Source organism: Bidens hawaiensis, unplaced genomic scaffold (genome assembly GCF_021521415.1).
Source record: "Bidens hawaiensis isolate Kalapana, Puna unplaced genomic scaffold, B.hawaiensis_p1.1 tig00032755_1, whole genome shotgun sequence".
Classification (NCBI taxonomy): Eukaryota; Viridiplantae; Streptophyta; class Magnoliopsida; order Asterales; family Asteraceae; genus Bidens; species Bidens hawaiensis.
This window is the reverse complement of record NW_027495587.1, coordinates 83,247-88,988: the sequence shown is the minus strand read 5'-3', so window position 1 is coordinate 88,988 and position 5,742 is coordinate 83,247.

The following is a 5,742-nucleotide window of genomic DNA, read 5'->3' as shown; positions in this document are numbered from 1 at the left end:
GTTCTCAAGAGCTTCCCAAAGCTCTCTAGCTGATGTATACTTTCTGAACGTATGGAGGATCTCCTGTGGAAGAGCCATTGTGATTGCAGCATGAGCCTTGCTTTCGGCTTCATACATATTTTTCTCATCCTCTTCCGTTTTACTGTATTTCTTGATTTGGTCTCGACCCTCATACTCCATGACTGGTAGAATATATCCATCTTGGATGCATACCCACATTTTCGCATCCTGGTACTTAACGTATTGTATGAACCGATCCTTCCACGTGACAAAATCGGTTCCCTTCAGCAACCTTGGGGCCTTTGTAGCTGACCCCGCTTCAACTTCCATCTTTACCAGCTCCGAAATGTTGATAGACGACATCCTTCTTGAAGACTAAGAAACCCGAAAAATTCTGAGTAGGCGAAGTTAAAAAAATTTCCTCTGAACAGTACTGTAGGCGAAGTTAAGGATAACTTCGCTTAAGTAATAACTTCGCTGGATCTTTCTTAAATTCGCGTGACTGGGCGAAGTTGAGAATAACGTCGCTTAGGGTAAGTGAACTTAGAAAGTAGGCGAACTTGAAGAAAAATTCGCTGAGCTAGGCGAACTTGATGAGAACTTCGCTGAGTTAGGCGAAGTTGAGGAGGTAGGCGAAGTTGTAAATAACTTCGCTTCTCCTTATATCTTCGCCGAAACCCTACGTATCCTGACGGCAACTTCGCCTGATGAACAGCAACTTCGCCTGACGAACTCAAACTTTCTGCAGATCTGAAAATCGGATTTTAACGAAGTTTTTGACGGTTTAAAGGCTTGAACACACTGGTAGGAGGCTAGAATGAGCAAAAACACCAAAAACTCGTCTCGTGAATAGTCGAAACGGGACGAATTCTACACCCGCGTGAATATCCCGAACCACACAATCGAGCAAAAGCTCTGATACCAATTGAAGGTTCCCTGGACGGATCACACGAGATATCCCGATATACACAGGTGCGGAATCCCTGTGTAGATCGTTACGGACGTAGAACACAAACACACGAACACACGAATACGATACGAACAAACTCATTTATATTAATAACTCAACACGTGATATAATCATAGTTACAGACTCTCGACCTCACGTCACTTGACTCACTGATTTACACTAACTTGAACAACTACTAAACCATAATCCGTAACCTATATAAATACACGACAACTTCGCCTCAGGCGAAGTTGTCCATAACTTCGCTTGGTTAACAACTTCGCCTAAGCGAACTTGTCAACAACTTCGCTTGGTTAACAAGTTCGCCTAGGCGAACTTGTCAACAACTTCGCTTTAAACAAACAAATACATAAACAATATTACAGACTCGATTACAGACACTAGACATATGAACTACTGACATTTATGCACCAACAATATTTTTCAGTTATTCTTGATTATACTCCCGACACAAGTCATAAAGAACAAATGTCCGTTATTTTATGATGTGTAGATATTTCGAAAACTGCGGTACAAGTTAAAGAATACTTTCTAGAATTTCTAATTGTAGTTGATACAACCGATAAAGGTCTATTTGATGCTATTATTGAAAAAATTAATAAAATAGGACTTGATGTAAATAACGTTAGAGCGCAAAGTTATGATAATGGCTCAAATATGAAAGGAAAGCACCAAGAAGTGAAAAAACGTTTGTTAGATATTAATCATAAAGCATTTTATACACCGTGTGGTTGCCATAGTTTAATTTTAGTAATTTATGATATGGTTTATTCATGTAACCAAGCTATAGATTTTTTTGGTTCAATACAACGTATTTATTCTATGTTTGTATCATCCCTTAAAAGATGGAAAGTTTTACAAGATAAAATACCAAATTTGACTCTTAAATCATCATCACAAACACGTTGGAAAAGTCAATTAGAAAGTGTTAAAAGCAATTAGGTTTCAAGCTCCACAATTAAGAGAAGCAATATTGGAATTATATGAAGATGTCGGTGATCTAAAAACCAAAAGAGATGCTAAATCATTACCAAATAATGAGTTTGAAAGTTTTGAATTTTTATTAGGGATGGTTATTTGGTATGTCGTTTTGAGTGCTATTAATATAGTTTGAAAACTCATGTTGAATGCTTTAAAACTGATTACTTCTTGTACATCGTCAAACATGCTAATTGTTCTCTTAAAAATAGATTTGATCAATTTAAAGAATTTGAAAATATTTTCGGTTTTATGTTTACTAAAGAAAGGTTAAAATCCATCAATGAAGAAATTTTAAAAAATAAGTGTATTTTTCTTGAAAGTTTATTGAAACATGATGAAAAGTTAGATATGGATGGTTTAAATTTATTTCAAGAACTAAAAATGTTAAGAGATATTATTCATATGGAATCTGACACACCTAGTAATATATTAAGTTATATTAAAACATTTAATTCTTTTCCAAATGCATATGTTGCCTATATAATTATGTTAACTATTCCCTTAACTGTTGCTTTAGCCGAACGTAGCTTTTCGAAATTAAAACTGATTAAGAATTACTTAAGATCCACGATGTTGCAAGAAAGATTAAACGGTTTAGTTCTTTTGTCCATTGAAAAATAATTCTTTTGAAGAACTTGATTATGAATATTTGATTAAACAATTTGCATCAAGTACAATAAGAAAAGTAATTTTTGTTTAAGTTTATTTATACAAAAACCTAATAATAATAATAATAATAATAATAATAATAACAACAACAACAACAATAACTAAAAAATATTTTGAACTCCACCAACTATAAGCTTTTTAGTTTATTATTTTCGGTCCCAAGCGCGAGTAAAGGAGGAAAGTTTATATCAAATTACATTTGTAAAAGGCCCCAACAACTTAATAAGCTTTAGGTTTTAAAAAACGTTGAGCCAGCCCTGACAACACACTCATTAAACAATCAAAAGAATAGTCGATCCGAAAAGATGAATAATTAAACCAGCACACTCGGTAACAACATTTGTAGATAGAAAAACCGCACCTTGAAATTTATATTGTGCCATTTAACATTACAACAAGAAGAAAAAGTAATATAAATGCATTAAATACGTCCTCATGTCCTTGGTTTGACTTAGTGTAGTGGGCGACAAAGTTGGGCGAGGAGGGGAGAAATTGGGCTGGAACACCACCCCGGGCGGTAATTGGGGCGAGAAGAGGGAAGGGGTGAGGAATATTACTCGTCGTGTTATATTATTATTATGTTACAAGTGACCGTTGGAATGGCCATATATTTAAAAAAAATCAAAATTAATTAAAACAATATATATATATATATATATAAAGCAAATCCAAATGACCTCTTAAAATTTAAGACGTACAACCTTGATTGCTTTATATACAATTCACATTCACATTGCATAAATTTTTTAGATCTTAAGGACAATTTGGTCATTTTGATATCTTACATACAGTTAATCTGTTTGATTAAAAAATACTTACAAAAATGATCCTTCAACTTAAATCAAGTTTTGTTAATTTGATAAACAATTACATATTACCCCCTTATTTTAAATAAACTACCCCCACGACATTTAAACAACCATAACTTTTTCACACATTAATATTTTTTTTAAAACATTACATCATAAAAACGAGTATTCTATTCTCTTTAATTTGAGTATAGTATTGCTATAGTTTTTAAAGTTAATAATATGTTACGTGATAGTCAGGTAGACTGAAACATGTAGGATCATGCAAGTTCATGTCATGGGTCAAAAATGGTTAGGGACGAAATGGATCGATACAAAAAAGGGCTAATTTGGTTCGAGTCAAGTACGGATGGTTCAGATTGAAAGACGTCTGGTTAGAATAGGTTTCGGGTTAGAATGGTGTCGGGTCGGAACGGGTTTATTTAAAAGATTTTTTCTTAAATTACTGTATATTTTAGCTTTACTTCTTTATTTAAACCGCCAGTTACACATATCAAACACCACGTAACGCGCATAACACAGCTATGGTAAGCGCTCAACTCAACGTCCCACACGAGTAATCGGTGTAAGTTATGTGCACTGTGTCGATTACGCATGTTTATGAAAGTCATGTGCCTTCCGATGTCGGTTACACGTGTTCAATCGTCAGTCTCACGTGTATTGGCTTTGTAAGTGTTAAGCATCCATTTTCGGGTTAGGTGTGTACCGTCATCGGGTTACATGTGTACCGACGTGGGTTACACGTTCAATGCAGTGTTATGGCGCGTAAGGACACCAGATTGGACACGTACACACATTTTGCGACACGCATATTGGCACTGGTTAAGCGTTCAATGTCGTGTTACACGCTTACCATAGTGAGGAGGCTACGTGTTGAATACAGTTTTTACGAGTGTACTCCGCCGCATCACGCGGGCACATGGCTAGTATATATATATATACCTCTTCCTCTCCAACCTCATATCCATTTTATACAAATCATAAACTAAATTCTTCAAAGAAAAACATACATAAATGAATCCTAGAAACAACCCGAACCAACCATTACCTCCTTTCGGTCAATACCATGGTTCGCAAAACCAACCGAACACCGAACCTAAACTATCCGTTTCCTTTTCCCCACCCGAACTTAAACATGTATGTCAACTACCTCATGCCAGTGTTCGGGTCTACCCAACCGGAGCCGGTCTGGTGACGGACTCAAACGACACGGGCCTCCGCTTCTAGCCAAAAGCCGACCCGTAAACACCAAAAAAAACAACAGGGGAGCCGATGGTGCAATGTGATCCATACAAACAATGGACCGAGGACGAGGAACTAGCCCTCGCAAGGGCTTAGATAGTCGTTTCGGAGGGTCCCGACGTTGGTAAGTTTTTTAATATTAAGTATTTATATAACTTTATTTAGTGTTTGTTAAAAATGCATATTAATTGTGAAAAGTTATTTTAATTTGTAGCTAACTTTCTAGTCGTCGGAATATTTTAGAGGAAAGTATTTGAAGCTTGGCTCGCGCTAACGGGTAAACCGGAAGACTACCGGGGTAAAGAAGCGGATCAAGCCCACTAGAAGGCCGTTAATTCGGAATGCCAAAAATTTACCGAGATATACAACCGCTTGCATGGGAGTGGTTGGCGTAACGGGAAAACGACGCCGATATCCAATCTAAAGCGTTAATCGACTTTCGAACTCAAGGGCAAACCGAAGGGCAGACGGGGAAAGCGTTTAAGCATCTAAGTTGTTGGGAAAAATTCAGGGTATGCCCGAAATGAAAAGGGGCACCCACCGTTCCGGTCGCTCGACGAGCCGGCGCATCATCCCGAGCTTCAAAAAAGTCAAGGACATCGTCTTCAACAAATCCGAGCACACCAAACACACCTTTCGATGCTCGTAACTTCAACCTCGTTGAAGAACACGGCACGGTTAATTTAGACGCCGACCCCGACGAACTACATGAGTTGACTCGACCCCGCTGGAGAGCAAGAAAAAAGAATACAAAAAAAGGGAGGGTTCGTCGTCGTCACGATTCAATACGGCAGCCAGTGAAGAAGTCGAACATCTAAACGAGGTATTCAGTCGTTTCGAAACACACACCGTGGAAATGGTAAAGGACATGAAAGAATCCAACAAATACCACAAAAAGCTAGCCCAAACGTTGGAACTACGACAAATGATAAAAGACTATTAATCCCTCAAAGCGGACAAGTTTCGCGAAGAGACCGCATTATTGCATCAACGACGTGTTGAAAAAATGCACGAATATTATGGATATTAGTTTTTTTTATTATGTATTTTTTTGTATTTCTTTTTTAATTT